Raw genomic sequence first — 23,360 nt, forward strand, 5'->3', positions numbered from 1 at the left:
CTCTACTGTGCTAGTAGTTTCTAACCAGTGGGCTTAGGAAACCCTTGGAGGTCTCAGGGCCCTGAATTTTAGATTTCAAAATCCTTAGTAGAAACATTCACTCAAATTGCAGCAATGCTTATGCCATGGCATGGGGGTTTCTTTTTTTCACACTTTGGTTTATTCAATTATAAAAAATATCCTTCTATCTATCTACCATTGAAATTTGCTTTATAATTTTATGACAAGTGACACAATACAGTTTAATAGAAAAGCAACTGACCAAGCAATCAAGCACTTGTATTCCCATCTCTGTTCTTCCTCCTACTTAGTCTGTCTTTCATCTACATCAAATTCCCCATGTGTACAGCAGAATATAGCAGCTGTTCAATTAATTCTCTATGATGACATATACCTGCATAAAAGGAAACAAGAGCAATTCCAAAGTCCTATTTGGCCATTAATTTCATTCCTTTATTTTTTTTTTCAAGTCTTTTCTTAAGCTGCTTAAAGCAGTAAAGATGCTATTTCATTATGTAAATAAAGGTTCTTACAGATTCAGAATGTGCCACAACCAGGCAAGGAACTGCAAAGAGAGACGCCATGGCAGGAAATGGGGCAGCCATGGGTTTTTAGTTAAACTGCAGAATGTGGCTATGCTACAGACATGTCTTGTGGAAATGTGGATGTCCTCATGAGTAAGGGATATCTGAGCTGCTGTTCCATTAGATTGTAGATTTTTGCCTTAAAATCTGCTTTTAATTCATCTTATGTCCATAATACTCCATTTAGGACACAGAGTAGGTACCTGATAAATATTATAGAGAAAAGGAAAGAATATGGAATCCCTTCTCTGCTGTTTACATATGTGAACTTGGGCAAAATACTTAGTTGTACCCATTGTGACATGGCACTAATTAGAGTCCCTTCACAGGATTATTTTAACTTTTAAATATGCTTGGCATTTATTTAAAGCTCAGGAAATATTAATTATTCTTTAATCAATCTTGAATGAATCAATTAATTATTTCTATTTTTGGCAGGATTTTGTTTTTGAACACAGTTCTCAATGTATTTGTGTGCCCAGAATATTCTGGAAATAGCAAAAATGTTAATGACTGCAATGCAAAATTATTCAAAAAGATCACTGATGCAAGAAAATAGGCTGAGAATGAACTGCATAGAGTGACGTCATGCTGTTAAAGACCTCAAATTCCATACTCAATAATTTCAAATTTGTCTCCTAAGAAATGTGAAAATATTGTAGTTGACCAGTGTCATACTTAGATTTATGATTTAGAAAATGTCTTTGGTCATCAGTTAAAAGTTTGATTTCGAGGGTGCTAATCCTCATAGAAGTCCAGTCAAGAGACGATGAAAGTTCTGGACAAGGGCCCTGGCACTGGGGATGGAAAAGCCAACGTAGGTGAAGCAAATTTAGATGTTATCTTGATGGGACTTGACAACAGATTAGATATGGGGAATGCTAGTAAAAGAAGGATCTAACAATGACTCCAATATCTCTAGTGTGAAAAACTAGATGAATAACTGCTATTGATGTTCACTAAAGTAGGAATCATTTATATGACTGTATCACTTGATGAAGGTTCATTAGAGAACAATGATAATTAAGTATAAAATATAACTATCTTTTATTAAGCTCCTAAACTGCCATGTGCTTTATCTCATTTAAACTTTACACTGCTCCTTTGAGATGGATATTATTATTTTCATTTTGCATGTAAGAAAAATAAAGCTCAGATATACTAAATGACTTGTCCAAATTCACTGAGTTGAGCCAGCATTTGAGTACATGTCTGAGTCTAAAGATTAGGTCCATAAATTACATGCTACATTATGTGTCAATAAATTTTGGGAAGTAGCCTGATGAGGAAAAAGCAATGCATTTGGTATTATTAAGCCCAAAGAAGTAGATATATTAAAAACATGAAGCTTTGTCATATGGAAAATGGAGAACCATTTTTTTTTTTAAAGACAAAAAGTCAATATTTTATAGTTAGGTTGGGGTCAAAGCAATACAAGTAAGTTATTAAAAAGAACTCACTAAGTTAATGAACTGTAAGACAATAGAATGAAAATGAGAATTAAAGAGGATGAAAAACACATCTTTGAGAAATGGTGTCTAAAAATGTAAAAACTGTCCCACTAGATTCACATTCTAAGAATAGTAGTCTGTGGAAAAATGTAGGAGAAACTGTCTGGCTGCTTTTGTTTTAGAAATTGTTTAATGTCATATACATTTTGCTTAAAAACATGCAAGAAGTTATTGTTCTATTAGATGGGAAAGAAGCAGCATACAGATCGGTGAGTAAAGAAGAAACTGCAGCAGCAAAATAAACCCAAAGTCCTATGACCAAGCAAGGCACAAGGAAAAAAATACAAATGGCTGGATGATAAACATCCTACTATTATATTAATCAAAGAAATTAGATGAATAATAAGAGAGCATTATTTATTAAACTTACCAATGTGTTTGTGACAATATTGTCATCTAGGGTGAAGCAAAATAGCTTCTGATGGGAATATTAATTGAAAATAACAATGACAATAAAAATAAACATTCCTGAGAGTTTCCTTTCTGGTAGGTACTAATATTATTTTGTGTATTTTATCTACTAAATCTTTACAGTGATCATATGAAATAGCTTTATGAATCCTGTTGTATAGATGAGGAAACTGAGTCACAAATAATTAGTCTGTGGTCATGCAGGCAGAATGACTCCAGAGCCTTCATTCTACTACCGTGTTTCCCTGAAAATAAGCCCGGGTCTTATATTAAGTTTTGCTCCAAAAGACGCATTAGGGCTTATGTTCAGAGGCTGTCATCCTGAAAAATCACGCTAGGGCATATTTTCCGGTTAGGTCTTATTTGAGGGGAAACACGGTAAGTATCTCCAGACAGTACATTCTCTCTGGAGAGTACTTAAGTAGTTTGTTACATGTGCAAACCCTTTGACCCAACAATTCAAGAATTTCTCTTAAGGAAGTGATTAAAGCTATAACAAAAATGTATTGCAAGGATAGACAGTGTGGCATTATATGTAAAAGTAAACAACCTGCTGTCCAGCAATTGAGAATTAATAGTTATATAGCAATACTGCGGATGCAATCTATATTATAATACTTAGAAGATTATTTAATCACATGGTAGATGATTATAGTATATTTAATTAGTAAGCAAGTTGCAGAAGAGTCTATACAGTATAATTATAATCTTCATAACATAAACCTTTATAAACACATACAGATACACACACCTGTGAAATATTGGAAAGTTTGTTCATGGAAATGTTAACATGTTTATCCCTGAATGCTTAGGATATTGGTGATATTTAATTGCATGCCTGTATATTCTGATTTTCCATAGTGAGTATGTTAAAACAGTCTCTCTGTCACAATTATAGGCCCACACATGTGGCTCTTTATGATACATGAGACAGGGTTGAACAAATCCAGCAAAAATACTGTGTGGAGGACAAAAGGAGCATAACTCAGTCAACTAGGTGAAAGTCTGCATCTTTGAACAAATATCTGAAATGTTATTCAAGGACAAAGGAGACTTCTTCTAAACTGTATTAAAAGAAGTAAACAGTAGAAAGGCTCCTCTCTTCATGCCCCACTAATGCATCTGCCAACACTTGCTCTTTGTGGTTTTCAGAGGAATCCCTGTGTGTCCTAAATGATGGCAGTTTCACAGCTTCCTGTGGTGGATAGATTGTTCTAAAAACTCACAGTCTTAATAGTCAGAGAACTCTTTCCTGAGAATCCATTCTAAAGGTTCTTCCTCAATTTCCTCATAGTCAGTCTTCCCTGCATCTTGGTTATTATTGATTGCTTCTAAATTCTGCAGACTGACTCATTCCTTTAGGTTTTTATGGCAGCAACCTGTATTCTCAGGTTATTTTCTTTGAAGTATAATTCGTTTGTATCCTCATCACCTTACCTTGACTTCTCTGAATTTCCTACAATTGGTTGCTGTATATGTGGTTTTCTATAGTGCTGAACACTCTCATTCCTGGTTAAGATCATTAAAACTATCTTTTTAGAAAACAGGACAACTGTTCGGACTAAGATTACACACTAGTAAATTTTGGGTCCTGAAAAAACCTTCCCCGAAATATGAACATAATAAGTTAGTCTTAATTTTGTTTAGTAAGCAGAAATATGAACAATTTATTTTCTATGGACGATTAGAATGCTATACTGCAAAGTTTATTGACCTTTTAAGCTGGTGGTCTGCCAGACAGGGTGACATTCTGCCCAGGTCTCTGAATCATGAGATTTTTCCCATAGGTCGTTATTAGGAGGAGGAGGGGGACCAGGGCTGATGGCACTCAGGAATTGTTTTGTCTGGTTTTTGAGAGTAGGTGAAATCTGCCTTACTGCGTAGGAAATACAATACCAGCTTTGGAACCAGAGAGGGCTGCGTGTAAGGATCAATCTGCCGCTGAGCCCTGTCAGACCATAGGCATGTTGCTTAGAGTCTGCAAACCTCCGTTTCTTTATTTCTAAGATGACAATACTAATATCTACCTTATAGTATTTCGGGGAAGATTCAATAAAAGAATATTTTTATGCAGAAGATGCCCCATGAAAGTATTTTGAATAAATTAAGAAAGTCACTAATTTTTATACTTCATACTCTTTTCAAGGGTATAATGACAGCCCTTGGGTACTGATTCAGATATTGCTGATAAATGCTCAATGATGCTGTTTCTTCTTATACTTCCCATGGTTTGAAATGTTCATGTCAATCCCAATGAATGGCATTTCTCAGCCACAAATGATATTAACTTATTTTGTTTGTCATTAGCATTGATCATGATAATAATTGGCACCCAATTATCCATACTGAGAAAATGATCTTTTATAAACAAAAATAGAAGTAGAACTGAGGACTGTATCCAGCTTAATTAGTAGGTGTACGTCACTGTATACGGACCTGTTACTTCATACTCTCCCACTGCCCTTTAACACAGCTGCATTTATCTGCTCTCTTAATGCTGCCATTGATGTTAAATTGTACAAAAATATCTATCTCGACAGTATTCCTTCACTTTCCTTAGATCGTCTTATTTTTAGATCATAGTTGACTATTTGGCAACTTTTTGTAGCATTTCAACTAATTATATCCATGGACTTTGTGTCAGGCAGAACTGGTATCTATTTCTAAAGCTATCATATATACTGTGTTCTCGGGTAAATTACTTATCCTGTCTAGGTTGGCATTCTTACTCCATGAAAAGGTCATAATAATAGTCTCTGCAGTAAGTGATTAAGTATTTGTTTAGATAATATTGATAAGGCATTTAATATGAACCTTGCCACATTTGATGTAGTTAATTTCACTATTTTATATGCTTAAAATTCAATTTAAAAAGTCACAGTACATGTGTCGAATTTTTAGATATGACACCAAAAGCTTAGGAAATTCTGCCGTTTGTGACAGCTTAGATGAACCTGGAGGACATTATGCTAAGTGAAATACTTAGCATAGCCAGACACAGAAGACAAATATTACGATCTCACATACGTATGGAATCTAAAATAATCGAACCCATAGAAACAGAGAGTAAAACAGCAGTTCCTAACAGTTTTGTTTTTTTTTTTTTTGGGGGGGGAAGAGGGGCTAGGAAGGGAGATGATGGTCAAAGAGTACAAAGTTTCAGTCATGCAAAAAGTTATAAGTAAGTCCTGGAGATCCATTATACAGTATAGTGCCTACAGTTAATGATACAGTATTGTATACTTAAAACTTGCTCACTCTTAGACCTCCCTTAACAAAACCTTAGCCTTGCCAAGCTAGGCTGCTAACCTTACTAGTGTTTTTATTGACTGCGGCATTCTTGGCATTTCCAAGGGCTACTTAGACTCCCACATTACCATCTCTCTTTCTCCTTATCTGTAACACCAATTCCCAGCCCAGCTCCATTCCCTTTTCCACTTTCTTGCCATCTGTTCTGAGTTTACAAAGTTTCAGTGGCAAAGCTGCTTTTTTAAATTATTCTTAAACAAAACAGAACAAAAACACTTTCTTCCCAATGCTCAGTTCTGAGCTTTCCAGGATTGGCATCTGCTCCCTTGAATATAAGACAATCCCATCCCGGGTTTTTTGTGTGTTTTTTTCCTTTCTTGCCAGCGATTTGCCACAAATATCAACCCATTCACTTTTGTTTTGTCTTTAGTTTTCTCTTCTCTTAGCAAATAACATGGATTTTATGTAACAAAAGTGACAGTAGGTAGCTGGCCCTATAAGCCAAAAATGTTTACCCTAAGGGACTCTGCGTGTGTGTTGAGGGAACTGTGTATGTACACTTACATATATATATATATATATATATATATATATATATATATATATATATATGTTATTCCTTGTCATATATACATTCATTCTCTTGTGGATGTTTTCCACTATCCTGTGATTATTTCTTTCAGTTCTAGTGGATTCGATATCATTTCTCATGAGGGTCTAGCTCAATTTCTCCTTTTCCACAAGGCTTCAGTCGTCTCAAGTCCTCTCTTGCTTACTGGTTCACAGATAATGAGGCTATTGAATATGATATTATAATTTAATTAATACCAACTTCCACACATAATTAAATATATTTTAGTGTTTCTCTAGTCTTAGAGGACATGTTTTCTTAAAACTTATATCCTCCCATGAATTAGTTCTCTGCCTCCGCCTGAACAAAAACGATAATTGAAGAAAGAAATAAAGAATTAACAGGTTGTTTAATTTTCTTTTCCAGAAAGTGATTTGGAGTCAAATAAGCACTTTTATTATGTGGTTCCTTTATCCACTTCTAATCTCCCCCAACTAAAGTATGTTATTTTATTAACTACATAATACTTTTATTCAAGACTGATAATTAAAATACCATTATGACCATTTAGGTATATCATTATTCAAAGTGATGGCTAGGTACTGAAAAATAAAGGCAATTTTGACATAGATACAATTCTTAAGGAGGTTTGAAGATAATTAGCAAAGAATATGGTGAAATAAGTAATGAGGAGGAGAAACATCAGTGAAAATAAAGAAATGGGGAGAGAGGCAAGGAAAAGATATTTGGAAGTAATTATACCTAAGGAGAGTCTTAAAGGATGAACAAAACTTAGCCAGGTTGTCTTAGTTTTAGATGCACCAGAAACAACCTGAGACCAAGCCTTATGTGCAAGTAGTCTGCTTGGAAAGTGATCTTGAGCAGCACGAGTAAGGGATAGCACAGCAAAACAGAGAAGGAGGGAAAGGCTATATACTCGTAAGTATGTGTTATCAGGTTGGTCAACAAAACAAGTGACTGGAACTTGATTATGTGGAACATTCTCAGAAAACGTATAAATATTCTCAAAACTATCCACCCAGAGGATGAAGGAGAAGCATTTAATGTGTCCTCTATTGGTCAAGAATGGCTCCATAGGCATCAGCCTTCCCCATATTCATTCATGACTACCAGATAAATTTCCAGAAGCTTCTCATACCACAACATCAAAGAAACCCATGGCAGGATACGAAATGTACACATATACAATCACACCTATGTGAAACTCTTTGAAGCCATCATAAAACTATTCACACACAGTGTCTAAAGTCAGAAGTGGAGCCAGGAGGATTTGAAATGACACATAAGAAATATGTCATTCACAGGTCAGGGAAGAAAGGTAGCAGAGACATAATGAAAACAATATAGAGTAGCCGAGAGGAATAAAAAAATGATGTTGCAAGGATATTCATCTGAAGTAAGGTATAGTGACACAAGAAACTAGAGAAGTAGATGGACCTTTAAATGCCATGTGAAGAAATTTGAAATTAATTTTATAACTAATGGAAAATAAATAAATATTTTAAAGGGATGTACTTATTGCAAATGTTTCAATCTATAATTAAGCTGTTGACGAGAATCAGAATAAACAATAATTTGAAAACAATAAATGAAATGACAGAAAGAAGAGAATAATGTGAAAGGTGGGATTTTTTCCCCCCCTTCAGGAAATGATGTATTAGTTCAGTGGTCCTGAACCGGGGGGCGGGGGGAGTTTTCCCTCCCAGGGATATTTGGTCATGATGAGGCACATTTGTTCATCACAACTGAGAAGAAGGTACTGATAGAGGGCAAGGATGCTGCTACATATGCAGTACATGGAATATCCCCTAAAAACAAAGAATTATCCAGCTCCCAATGTCAATAATAGAGAGGTAGAGGAACCACAGATTAGATATTGTGGCTCAGCTAAAGGATATACATATACATATACATGTACCTAACTCGAAGGCATTAAATAACAAAGTAGTAAAGAATTATCAGAGCAAGATCCAGCAACAGAAGGAAATCCAGAGAGGGTAGCGCTTCTGATGTGATACTGTTGAAATAAATTTGGTGAGAACATACATCATAATAATCCTGAGTTTTCACCTCATGAATATGAGACAACTCTAAATTATTTATGATTTTAAAATCCTTTGTTAGCAGTTATTTGTAGTTTCCAGTATACAAGGCTTTCACGTCTTTTAAAAATATCTAAGTTTTTTAGGATTTATGATGCTGTTATAAATATTTATTTCTTCTTTCAATTCTTTGTTATTAACATATAAATAAAATTGACTTTGTGTATTGACCTTATTAAATTTACTTGTTAACTCTCTGGCTGAAGTTAGTATAAGGAATTTGTATGTGGGATGAAGAAAGCGCAACCTCGTTTGCTTAGCCAGCAGCCCCAATAGATTACGTGGGGACTTGTCAGAGCCCCCACATAGCCAGCAAACAGATTCAGGTTCTGGGGACCCTACATTTATATAAGAATTTAAACTTCAGGAAATTGTTAAATTTCTACATTTCTTCAATAAAACATTTTTTATTGAAAGGTAATGTGATGTAACCAGAGAAAGAGGAGCATAATTCTGCACATGGGTCTGACTATTTTGAAAACAAAAGTAAATACTTGTAAGAAAAGTGGGATAACTGAGTACAAGCAAAACTCAGGCTGCAAATCAAAGATAGTTTATGATCTGAAAAAAAATCCACATTTCAAATTAAAGACATAGAAAAGCAAAGTAAATAAGGGAATACACACACACACACACACACACACACACACACACACACACACCTCTATCCCTAGAGACAGAATTACAGAAGCTTTTGTGTTGAATGCTAAAAATTCGAATCCTTGCTCAAATTTATATTACTGTGTGAATTTGGCCAAGCTCCTAAACTTTCAAATCCTCAATTGGTTTATCTATAAAATAAGCTTTTTTAAGGTTATGTAAGTAAAACATTTACCATTGTGTTTGAAATCAGTAAGAGCTTAATTATTGGTTTCTTAAAAACAAAAGTTTTCCCTCCCCCCAGTTCAGCATCACACCACATCTCCCAAAACTTTATAGATGTATAAACTACATGGTAACGGTGACCTTGGGTACATTTGATTTTTAGAAATTATAGCATAATAGCAAGAGCATTCATGCCATATAAAAAAAATCAATTCCAGGTAGATTAAAAACCTAAATGTGAAAGTCAAAACCGTAAAGCTTTTAGAAGATAATGTGGGAGAATATATCAATAACCTTGGTAGAAAGGATTTCTTAAACAAAATACAAAAAGCAGTAGCCATGAAGAAAAAGATTAATAAATTCAACTATGTTAAAATTATGACCATCATTTTCCCTCTTCAAAAGACACTGTTTATTGAAGAGCCATAGAATGGAAGAAGGCATTTGCAATACATAAAGCTGATAAAGGACTTTTATCCAGATTATTTATGGTTAAGAGGGAAAACTCCACAAAAGTCAGACAACCCAATAGAAAAATAAGTAAAAGACATAAAAGATCATTTTACAAAAGAGGAACCTAAATTACTAGTAAACATATACTAAAGGCACTGAAATTCAGAAGCCAGGAAAATGCTAAATAATATAGCGTTTTTCTTAATATGAAAATGTGCTAATAAGTATATAGAGCTACAAGAATTCTCACCTATGGCTGGAGGGATTGTAAGTTGGTATAACCTCTTTGGTAAACAATATACCATAATCTGAAAATGTTGAAAAAAGATGTATTTCCTTTAATTCATAATTTTCACCCATATACATAGTCCATAGAGATAAAAATATTTATTTGCACTAGGTACAAGAATGTTTAGAGAACAATTGTTTTAATTGTCAAATACTGGAAACAATCCAAATGTCCAACAACACTAGAATGGGAAGTACATGGTATGTAGGTATATAAAGAGAGCAGACCACAGATACAGCAACATTTGTGCATCTAAAAGTCATCATTTTGAGCAAAAGAGAGCAAATAACAAAAGATTATACACTGCTGTGTTTACATAAAGTTCTAACAAAGGCAAAATTAAATGGTTAATAAACATTGTGATGAAACCCGCAATCCAGCCTTCCCCACCAAGAGAATGGAAACTCCTCAGTCCAGCAGGCCTCAGGAAAGTCAGAAGTGGAACTATTTCCAGTTTAGGAGCTTCTGCTCGCTGGGCAGAGAGCTTTCCTTCTTCCACTCAGGCACCTACACAGGTACCACTCATACTACTTCTGCCTCTACCCTCACAGTACATGTGCACCTCTACGTGTACAAGCACATCTGTAGCCAGCTGCCCTCTGGTTCTGTAGGTGGCTACTCGTGTAACACGTGTAGGTTGCCCGCATATTTTCTCATGCACATCCCTCACACTCAACACACACTAGCAACATATTTTTCAAACTTTAGCTATTATATATATATATATATAATATATGTATATGTATGTGTATACACATATGTGTTTATATATGTGTATATACATACATATACATATATTATATGTATATATACACATATATACATATATAGATATTTATATATGTATATATACATATATAATTTATATATGTATATATACATATATGCATATATACATATATACACATATGTATGTGTATATACATACATATGTGTATATATGTATATGTGTGTGTGTGTATATATATATATATAAATAAATAAAAGAATTCAAGAAAATCATTATAAATGAGTTAGGATAGTAGTTGTGTTTGGGGAGAAAGAGAGTTGTAAGGTGTATCAGTCAGAGTCCAAAACAACCACAACAGAGTAATAATTACAAAGATGTAACTAGAATTCTGAAGAGTACCGTAGGGCTGAGGGAGGTAGAGAAGGAAGGACAAATTTGGAAAGGGGGCGCCTCCCCAGGATTAGGGTTAGACCTCGTTAAGAAAGAGTAATTGAAGCCCACAGCGTGGTGAGTTTCACTGAGCTCTCCAGGCCAAAGCCCCTTGACGGTCACTGGGCAAGCCGGAAACATCTCTCTGGGAGGGCAGGAGGGGAAAGATTGACTGGTAGGCAGAGGGAATTGGGACATCACCACGTTGAGAATTGAGAATCCAGCACCAGCAAAGCGCCATACATTAGAAGAAAGATGCCAAAGAGAGCGCTGGAATCAGAAAGAGAAGTGCCTTCTTCCTGCAAAGTCCCTCTAGCTCCCTCTACCGACAATGCTTAATATCGCGTTGGCAGCAAAGAAAACAATGCTTAAAGCTCCAGTATCAGAGTAGGAAACAAACAAACAAACAAAAAGTGGGTTTGAAGGTAAAAGGCAATCAATTGATAACTGGCACAGAAAGGACAAAGAGAGCTTCTTGTGAGACCAGTAATGTTATAATACTTCACTCGTGTGGTGGGTACACAAGTGTTCTTATGTTTGTGTATATTTCACAATAAGATGTTGGTTTAAAATAAGCAAATGACCATGTATATGATTAGCATTTAGGTAATTTGAATTGTATTACACTCTTGAGAACCAGATACAAAATCTTTGCTAAACCACTTAACTTCTCTTCATCTTGAATCCACCATACTTAAAATGGAGATGGTAGTATCTGCCCAGTTACATCAAGAGATTCTCATTTCTAACAAAAGGAAAATAATAATGTAATATATACAAAAATGTTTTGAAGGCTATATAAAAATGTATAATCAAAACGGGGATTTCTAATTGGACAATGATTTTGAAACCTCCAGTGTTTGAAAAGAAAGGTGTATTAGTCAGGATACTCTGGATAAACAGAATCTGCAGAATAAGTAATTGGCTCACGTGATTATGGAGGCTGTGGACTCCCACACCTGCTGTCTTCAAGCCGGAGACCCAGGAAAGCCAGTGGTGTCATTCCAGTCTAAGTCTGAAGTCCTGAGAAATAGGAGAACCCATGGAGTAAGACCCAGTCTGAGGGAAGGACAAACCTCTCAGCTCAACAGTCAGGCAGAGAAAGCAAATTCTCCCTTCCTCCACCTTTTCGTTCCATTCAGGCCCTCAGCAGATTGGATGATGCCCACCTGCATGGGTGAGGACCATCTGTTTTATTCAGTTTACAAATTCAAATGCTAATCTCTTTCAGAAACACTCTCACAGATGTCCAAGAATGATGTGTATCCAAATATCTGAGCACCCCATGACCCAGTCAAATTGATACATAAAATTAATTAATCATCGCACAAAGCACATATTTATTTTTGAAATGGTATTACTACGGAAACATACCAAGACTTATAAAGTCTTGAGAATCAAGAGCATATACACAATTATTTACTCAATGTTTCTTCTCTTATTGTCTGAAGTACATATTTTTCAAGCTGAAAGTGACATAGAAATGGTCTAGTCAAATCCTTAATTTGTAAATATGAAAATATTGATGCCAGTAATGTTAATGTTTTCAGTTAGTGAATTCCAGGGTCAGAATGGATGTCTAAAGTCTCCTGACACACAATTCATATTCATCCCTAGAAACTACACTTAAGATCTTAACAAATCCCCTAAGGTTGCAGAAAATCTATGAGTATGACTGGAAGCCGCAGCTATGGTCTACTTCCTTTTTCACTCATTTGATATCTCCCCTTTTTGAGTGATTTTAAAGCTAAGATTTATTACCAATTGGTAGCCGATGGCAGTGTGAGAGGAAGATGAGCCTGCCACAGTGGAATGAAAAATGAAGAGTATGATAACATGTAACGAAGTGAAATAAAATCTCTGCTCAATGCCCAAATAAAACTGTCACTGTTTGGGTGCTGCAGCCTGTTGTGTTGTGCTTAGAAGGTGCAAGTGAGATCAATGCTCTGTTGAGTGAACAGGCTATTGTTTTAAGTTTCTGAAGTCATACGTGCCTGTTAGTTGATGCAAAGAATGAATAGCCACGCAACGTGCATCTCATGATATTTAATCTTGGTTAAAGTCAGGTTAAGGCAAACATCTGAAGCAACATTTGTGTCTGTCTTATAATTACGCACATATTCAAATAATAAGTTCTGAACTAATTCTACTATAGTGTTCCTTGATAGGTTACAAAATACACCCACAGACAATAATTACTATATTCTCATTGAAAACTGAATGTAGGCTATTTGAGGGACTTGAGTAGAAAAAGTTTTCCTTACTTAAAAATCCTTGAAATCAGAAATCCTGAGTCCTCTGTTAAGTTTTGACTTGTATAAGAGTTGAAATAGAGCTGACACCCCCCATTACCTGTGGAATGTAAAATGCAGCCATTCAGCAGCTGGATGACAGTGATAAAGTGCAAACTAACGGTGTTCACTCTCTGCACTAACCCTGATGTACCTGGCCTTTTCAAAACAGGGAGGCTAATGTCTAACAAGTCATGTAAAAGTCAGAGTGAATGAACCTTAAAGTAAATGCAACATAACATCCTTTGCATTTCAGCTTTTCTTGAAATATCATCATTTTAACTTCAGTGTCAAAGCCAAAAGGTAATGATTCTGGGTGAGTTTTGAAATGTGTGTTAACTTAACCAGACAACAATCCAGTGAAAAAAAGGTTGAACTATTTGCTGTCATTTGATAGTTTTAGCATTCAGTTTTTGTTTTGGTAATTAAGGTGCTAGTATTGGATTCAGTATACTTTCCTGAAATTAAAATTATTTTCAGTCCAAAGCTAAAACTGTGGTTTATTAAAATATGAATTAGTTTCATCACAGAAAATACTTCGAATACCTACTGTGTACAGATGTTTTTGCATGTATTATATGCAAAATGAGTATATGTAACCTTCTAAGTAAATATATTTATATATTTTTTTCTCATTTTACCAACATGGCAACTGAAATTCAGAAAAGTAACATAATTGTTTAAAGTCATGAATTCAGTTTATGATGGATCATAATAAAACCCCAGATTTGTTCAAGATTTGTTTCTTTTAAATATATAACACAATTCATGGTGGAAAATTAGATGTTCTGTTAATAACCATATTTAGAGTAGTAAAAAAAAATGCTCAGTAGGTATGTTTGGTTGGCTAGTTTAACATGCAGGTATCTCCTTCTGCATCACACTTGTAAGAATAGGCGTGGGATGGGGGGTGGGAGAAAACAGGAGGGATGGGGCCAAGGAAATCACAGATGATGTACTGGAGAAGAAAGTGGCATACAAGATTAGGCAACCAGAATGTAGGTGATCTGAACTCTAAGGTATATCACCCTAAGAAAATAAAATTAGGAGACACAGATTAGAACTTCAGGGAGGAAATAAAATGCTTCCTCAGCTCTGACTTAATCAGCCTTAGGGTTTTATAGTTGTGATTTGTGTCTCTCCATTTCCTTCCTTTAGAGACATCTTAAATATTTAAAGGCTTTGTGCATTTTCTTTTCAACAGAAACCTCAATAGAGAAAAGGCTAGGCTTGTTCTTTCAATAAGTTATGGTTTGTGGCCCATGGTTTTTTTTTCAGCTTTATTGATAGGCAATTGAAAAATAAAAATTACATATATTTAAGGTGTACCATGTGATGTTTTGGTATATGTATACATTGTGAAATGATTACCACCGCCAAGTTAATCAACATATCCGTTATTTCACCCTAGTTACCTTTATTGGTGTTTGAGAACACTTAAGATCTCATCTGTTAGCAAATTTTAAGCATACAATACAGTATTAACTATTATTAACTATGATCACCATGCTGTACATTAAATCCCCAGAAGGTACTGTTCTCACAGAAAAGTCTATCACTGAATTGAATTGCCTAGAGGACAGTTTCACTTTAATAAGGAGGGTAAATACCAAGGCTCCTAGTCCTAACAATGAGATTTACCTAGTTAAACAAAAGTAGGAATAAGAACTAAGAAAGTGATCGATGTAATCTATCAGTATATATCAGCAATGATCAACTAATGGTCAAATAGAAATCACGTAGATTCAGAATATAACTTTCAATTTAACTTCAGGATGACAGCTTCTTTGAAAGCTGCCTCCCTCTTGCTACTTCTCGCATATGAAAAAAAAAAAAAAGCAAAATTATTTTCTCATTGGAATTATTTTGTACAATAAAAGAGGTATAATAGTGTGAGTTGTATGAATATACCCTTTCCCTTTGAGACTCAATAAAGTAAAATAGAATGAATGTGGTTTTGTTACCCATTAAATGTCACTCTCTGGGTGTTAGTATTATTATATTCTATTATACTGTTTGGATATTTTAAAATGCCCATTTATCAATTTTTAACAGATACATTGTTGAAAACTATTTTTACTGTTAAATGCTACTTGAGATATCTCTATTTTCCATGAATTGGTTCTCATGCAAAAAAAATGCTTATTAAGTGTACAAACATCTATGAGTCACGTGAATCAATATTTCTCTTTTAAGTGGACCATTTAGGAGGTTAGGGCACTCCAGATCTAGATAATAAACTTATCCAGTTTAGTGATGGTGATAAATTAGAATTTCCTGGAAAGCCCCAACATCTCTGTAACATTTTCTTTTTTTCTTTTTTTTTTGGATGATGGATACTAGCATGGAGGAAAAGTTTTTGGTTATATCATGATAAACAAGTACATGTTCCAAGGTGTTTTCTTTTGGGTGGGGAATATTGTTCTGTTTAGTTTAGCTTTCAACTTAGGAGAAGGAAAATATATTGATGTCATTTCCAATTTGCACTGGGGAAAAATGCAGAGATAATAGAAGAGCCTGTCAAATGTAGGTCTGAGTGATGCCAGTGAATGAATCATCAGCCCCTGCCACACACATTTGGTTCTGCTTTGACAGCAATACAGCGTTTTAGTGAAAAGGATCACACAGTTACACTCAGGGCTCTTGATACCTCTTCAAGAAATAAAAACAAACTTTTTATTTCTTTATTCACTTAATCATTTTCCATTTCATATATAGATTTCCAAACAAGTCCACTGATAACTTGTTTCTGCTGATTATTTTCTACAATGAGAAAGATTTTAAGTCCAGCCTCTTTTAGGTAGAAAATTATTCTTTCAACATTCAGGACAAACTTGTAGCACAAAATATTGTTATACAAACATTTTTATGGAATGAAATTATTTCTGAATACATTCTTTATAACTGTCATATGTATAGTTTTTACTCTGTGCTAAGTGCCCTGCATATTACTTCATTTAATACTGTAAACATATAAAAACCTGTCATAAAAGTATTGCTATTACTATTATTATCTTGTTCTAACACATAAGGAAACCAGGCACAGAAAAGTTAGGTTACTTGCTCAATCCCACATAGCTCATAAGTGAAAAGTTAGACTATGAACCCAGGTCTACCTGACTCCTGAACTTTCACCCTCAGTATTTGCATTCTACTTCCTCTCACACAAGAAGCATATCCTTGGATGTCAGTACAAGACAACAAGCTGGATGACATCTGAGAGTTAATTAATGGGTTGCAGCAATAGTGTAGTTATCTCTATTAATCAGTCAGAGAAATTATGAAGATTGCTATGTGGCATTTGTAGGAAGTGATGTGTATATATTTGTGTAAAGTTCAGTCATTTTTAGAGAAGCAAGCAATTTCAAGTTCAAAGCATGGTCTCCATTCTTTCTATATATTAGGGCAACTTTTACCTATTATAAAAAGCTGTAGGCTAGGCTGGACTCAATGATTATCTAAATTTTTGGAAAAATAATTGGAATCTAACCAATTAAATATTGTACAACAGTTGGCTCTGGGACTTTCTTCTGCTTTGGCTCTTTGGTACATAAGGCTTCTGTTTTTACCCTGTATTCCAGCAAAGAGAGTATATACCCCTTGCGTGCCTTCCCTCTTCTTCCATCGCTGATTCTGCCTTAGAACCCCAGGGAACTAGAATCAGATGTTTCCTCCGTCTGCAAATACCCTCATGGAAACTGAACATTCCAGATTGTCCGTTGTTTTCTTAATATATATCAATAGAAGATAGCAGAAGGGACGTATAAGTCTCTTTATATCTCTAATAAATTTTCAAATATCAAGGCAATAATAATAATACATGTTATAAACACAGGCCAGTGCTAGGGAATCTCAATAAAGTTTCATTTAAAATTTCTGAAAGACATCGAGACTTAGCATGGGTGGACATGTTACTTTTTATCCATTCCTCTGTCAATAGGTACTTAGGTTGTTTCCATATCCTAGCTTTGTGAATGATGTTATAATGAACCTGGGAGTGTAGATGTCAAAAGATACTGATTTCATTTTCTTTGGATACGAGTATAAACCCAGAAGTTGGATTGCTGAGCCATATGGCAGTTCTATTTTTGATTTTCGAGTAACTTCTATATTTTTTCCATAATGACTGTACCAATTTGCATTCCCACTATACAAGGATTTGATTTTTTTCCATTATTCATCAATACCTATCCCTTCTTTTTTGATAATAGCTGTCTTAACAGGTATGAGCAATATCTTGTGGTTTTTGATTTGCATTTCCCTGGTGATTACTGATATTGAGCACCTTTTCATATCCTTAGTGGCCATTTTGTGTGTGTGTGCATATATATATGAATGTAAAGGTACTTTGATTACTTTTTAACCATGTTTTTTGTTTTTTTGCTATTGAGTTGTATGAGTTCATTATAAGCTTTGGATCGTGACCCTTTATCAAATATATGATTTCCAAATATTTTCTTCTATTGCATAGGTTGCTTTTATTTTGTGGATTATTTCCCTATCTATACTGATTTTTAGTTTCATGTAGTCCCACTTGTTTGCTTGTGCTCTTATTGTCTGCTTTTGGTGTCATATCCAAAAAAAGTGTTTCCAGCACCAACATCAAGGAGCTTGTCCTGTTTTCTTTAAGGAGGTCTATGGTTTTAGATATTACATTGATGTCTTTCATTCATTTCAAGTTAATTTTTATGTATGGTGTAAGATAGGGGTCCGATTTCATTCCTTTGCATGTGGGTATACAGTTTTCCAAGCACCATGTATTGAAAAGACTATCCTTTCCCCCACTGTATATTATTGACACCCTTATCAAAGATTAGTTGACTGTATATGTGTGTGTTTATTTCTGGGCTCTCTATTTTGTTCCATTGATATGTGTCTGTTTTTACGACAGTGCCATGCTGTTTTTGTTATGATCACTTTATGATACACCAATGGTGCCAAAAAAATATATACAAGTGGACACTTTGGTCCACGTTGCTCAAGCAGTAATTCGCTGTAATCAGAAGAGTCTGGACACTGATGGTAACCACTTTGAGCACCTCTAGTCATTGCAAACGTCAAATGTGACTCATATTCATATTCTGTTATTGGTATATATTGAGTATTACAACTTCAGTAATTTTTTTTCCCTTTCTTAAAATGTGTATACATATTTTTGGCACCTTCTGTCATTTGAAATCAGGAAGTGTGGTGCTTCCAACTTTGTTCTTCTTTCTCAAGACATCTTCAGCTATTCTGGGTCTTCTGTGATTGCATATGAATTTTAAAATAGATTTTTCTATTTCTGTGTGAAATACAGTGGAATTTTTATAGAGATTGTATTGAATTTGTAGATTGTTTTGGGTAGTATGGACATTTTAATAATATCAATTCTTCCAATTCATGAACATGGATATCTTTCTATTTCTTTGTGTCTTCTTTAGCTTCTTTCTAAAAGGTTTTATACCTTCCATTGTACAGATTTTTCACTTCCTTGGTTAAATTTATTCCAAAGAATTTTACTTTTTTTTTATGCTACTGCTTGCAGTTGAGATTGTTTTCTTAATTTATTTTTTGGATAATTCATTATTACTGTTTAGAAATGCAACTGATTTTTGTATATTAATTTTATATCATGAAACATTAGTGAATTCATTTATTAGTTCTAATATTTTGGTTGGTGTCTAGCCAGAGCAATTAACCAATAAAAAGAAATAAAATGTGTCCAATTCAGAAAGGAATATGTTAAATTGTCTCTGCAATTAGTGTGATCATTTACATAGAAAACCATAAAGGCCAAACCTTGCATGGTAACTCATTTGTGGCTCTACAGTCTCTCCCCTGTTATTCTCCCATTTTTTTTCATTTCTTCAACCCCTAAGAAACTGTGGGATTGGAAAAATTAATTTTCCTCCCACCTTCTAAGTTCTTCTGGCTGTACTAATAAACAAATTAACATGAGAAAGATTAACAGGAGAAAATGTCTAAATTTATTACATATGTGCGTATGAGGGTTACATAAGAATATGAGACCCACAGTAGATTGGGCAGGTAAGGCAATTAAAGGAAGGCTAGTTGTAGTTTGGGATTTCAAAGGGCAGGAAGGCAATGGAGATAGAAAAGCAAATGTTTGGTAAATAAATGTCTGGTGGGCCATCTTTGGGGGACACAGAGAGGATTTTGATCAATGGGTCTTGCTAGGTTCCTCTCTATCTATGACACACTTTTTCATATTAAATTATAGTTATCTATGATGATATTTCCCTTCCTGGAGCAGGTACTCTATCTAAATTCTTTTAGGCAGTTAGGGGGAAGGTCAAAGGTTCTTTTTGAGTCTTTTTTTTTTAAATACCCATTTTAAAATAAAACCTCAAAAGGCATATTTTGGCATGGCAAACTCTGCTTTCTCTCAAAACTATCACCTGTATTCTTGTGTTCATCATTTTCTTCCTTTCCATTTTATGTCATTTTTAAACTACTACATGTTTCCATAAAGAGTATATGATTTTAATTGTTTTAACTTTAGTAAGGAGTATATTGCATTATATTTAATAATTTAGGATATTTTTCACTAATAATGTGATGTTAACATTCATATACAGTGTTGATATAATTTGTTCAATACGATTGTTGTTGCATATTCTATGACCAACATACATAATTAATTCATCTACTCTCCAGTCAATTATGTTTTCTAGGGTTTTGCTGTTGTGAGCAGTATTGTTATGAACATTCTTGTACATGTGCTTATATATATATGAGTTTCTTTTGCCTTTATATATAGGATTAGCATTAATGGTTCATAGGCCATGTCAATGACTAAACTTACAAGAATACGATGGTGAGTTAGCATTTCACACTCCCACCAGCAATGTAGAAGAGATATAAGGTGTATGTCACTTCCAATATAGGACACAGTCAAGCTTTTGTTAATGTTGCCAATATAGTGAGAATACAATGGTATCTTATAGTAGTCTTGTTTACATAGCCTTGACAATGGGTGAGGTTCAAACATCTTTGAATATATTTACTAGCCTATGTATTTCATCTGGTGTGAAATGCCTTTACATGTTTCTGCCCCATTGTTTTCTTTAAGTAGTTGGTGCTTTACCTGATGATTTGTTGGAGTTCTTTAGCTAGTCTTGAAAAAATATTTTCCTATGTTTATTGCTGATAACTTTTCCCCTTTTATAGCTTATGTTTTGTAACTTATGTTTTCACTAAATATAATTTTTTGATGAGCCAATTATTTAATTTTAATATTGTCAAATATTGTCAAGAATTTTTGTGCCTAAAATATGTTCAGAAATATGTTCTACTAAGATGTTCACAGTTTTGTTTTTAATATTCAAATCTTTAATATACCTGGAAATGATTTTACTTTTGTGGATAGAAAATGTTCCAATTTCATTTATTGCATCCTCTCACCTTTCCTTAATGATGAAACAGGACATCTCTGCGGTACCTGAAGTTCTTTGAATGCATGAGTCTAGTTCTTGGTTCTCTGTTCTATTCCACTGGTCAGTTTTCCATCCTTGTGCCAGTTACATACTATCTTGGTTATAGTTTATGTAAAATCCTTATAATTCATATGAATAACCATACAATAAATTGTTTACTTACACAGTGGAATATGAAAGAGTCAAAATGGATGAATTACAGCTACATGCAATAATATGCATGAACTTTTAAAATATATTTGTGAAAAAAGTGTTAAATTCTTACATATAACATGATATATTTTCAATAAAATTAAAACCTGAAAAAATGCTTTTTTGTGTGTATATATATATATATGAAAATAAATTATATAAAAAGAAAATACATAAAACTGCTTTTCCTTGGGCTTATGATTACAAAATTCATAAATATAACTTGCCACATTAAGATATTAAAAGAGAAAACAATAAGATATTAAAAGAGAAAATTATTTCAATTATGTGCAGGGAAAGCATTTGATAAAATTTAACCTAAATTCATGATTAAAAAATACAACCTCTTAGAGACTATTGAGCTCCCATCTATTTTCTGTCAACAACTCCAGACAGAACACATCCAGACATGGATAAAAATAAGCTGGAACAGAAGCCAAACTAACTAAGCAAGCTAGGCAATATAAAGACATGGCAGCCTGCATTAAGATTGTAACTGAGTAAGGAGCTGAATTATCCAACAAGGCGAGCAATCTCTCAGTCACTTATAAAAAATGCTGTAAGAAGCTGTAGGTCATTTTGGAGGGCCATCTCAAGTACTGAGCTAAAGACAGAAGATGCTGAGCAAAAATAACATGACTCAAGACTACAGAGAGAAAACTGAGACTAAGCTTAGAATGCATCTGCATTGATGTACCCTCTTTTTGAAAAGTTCTTGATCACAATACTTCATAAGCAGGGAGCAAAGTCTTCTATTTAAAAACGAAAGGAGACTACTACTGTTACTTGCTGACATTGGTGTTGGTGTTAAGAAAGGAACTGTGTGTGGAGCAATCACAACAAGGATACAAAACAAGATTTTCAAAGCAACGAAAAGGAAGTGCAGCAGACTCATCCTATCAGATTGGGTCTGGTCCTTAACTTCTCTGTGTTCTATTATGAGATGTGGACACCTATGAGAAAGCCTGCTCTCTTGCAAGACAACTTTTGATGAAACTATTGCTAAACTTGACACATTAAGTAAAAGTCATATAAAGACAACACACTAATAGTTTAATGATCAAAAAGCAACTTTACTTTGTAGCTATCAATACCGAAGGAGATAAAGCTAAGCAGAAGAAAGTGGGAAAAAATGAGAGACCCAAGATGCGAAGTAGAAAAATGTTATGCTTGCCTCATTCTGTGAACACATAAAATTATAACTAAATTATAGAACAATCATCCAGGAGAACCATCTAATGTCTAGCTAAACAGAAATTTTATAACTAAGGATATAAAGAAGACGTCATATCCAGACTTCAGTTAGGAGGGGCAGAAACATGAAACAGGTTGGTTCCACACTCATGTGTGGCAGTTGAAAATCGAGAGAGATGTCTCAGCCACAAGGAGCAAGGGATCCCATCCCCCAAAACCAGGCTCCCCAGCCTGGAGTACCGGTACCAGAAAGAGGAGTCCCCACAACTTCTGGTTGTGAAAATCAGTGAGGATTCTGACTCTCTGGGTGGGACAGAAGGCTGCGGGAAACCCAGACATCCACTTAAAGGGCCCAGACACTCACCCTGGGCTCCAGAAAAGGGTCGGTGACTCTGGGGGCATCAGAGACATAAGGGGAGAGATTGAATTGTGTAACTTTGAGGCGAGGATTGGAGGGACAGTCCCCATGTTCCCTGTGTGATGCCCTCCTCCCATGCAGCCAGCAGGTAGACACCATCTTTTCTGTGTTGAGCCCGCCCCCACAGGCCAAATCTGAATCTGATTGGCCTGGTGAGCTGCGCAGCTCCACCTTGGTGACTCTCTGAGACCCTGCCTCACCCAACTTGCATACAGCAGGGTCTTCATCAGCAGCTGAACTTTACGGGAGTGGCATGATGGTACTAAGCCTCAGAGTACCCTGGCTTTTTGCAGAGCTACCCCAGGTGACAGCTGTTCTCTGTTCTCAGCGTGACCTCTCCCACACAGCTCCAGACTTTGCACAAGCAGCAACTGACCGTGGATCACACTGTAGCTCCTGCCAGGTACTCTCTAGCAAGTCACAGGCATTGGCTGACCTGCGTCTGCATGGGAGCACCTCTTAAGGGTCCCAGAACCAACATACTTGGAAGTTGGCTTCAGACCACAGCAGAGCACCACCCAATTAGCCCCACAAGAAACATACACAAAGGGTGGTCTCAACAGGCACCAGAGTTTGCTGGGGGGAATCCTGCTCCGTAGGCTAAGCCTCTGTACAGCAGTCTATAAGCTGTGGACATGACCAAACCCCACA

At 35.1% G+C, this 23,360-nt stretch overlaps 1 pseudogene; it reads left to right on the forward strand.

Annotated features, from left to right (window-relative positions):
* Nucleotides 1-21,506: 21,506 nt before the first annotated feature.
* On the forward strand, nucleotides 21,507-22,154 carry LOC109449720 (14-3-3 protein zeta; annotated as a pseudogene).
* Nucleotides 22,155-23,360: the final 1,206 nt, after the last annotated feature.

The sequence above is a fragment of the Rhinolophus sinicus genome, linkage group LG04 (genome assembly GCF_036562045.2).
Source record: "Rhinolophus sinicus isolate RSC01 linkage group LG04, ASM3656204v1, whole genome shotgun sequence".
In the NCBI taxonomy this organism is placed as follows: Eukaryota; Metazoa; Chordata; class Mammalia; order Chiroptera; family Rhinolophidae; genus Rhinolophus; species Rhinolophus sinicus.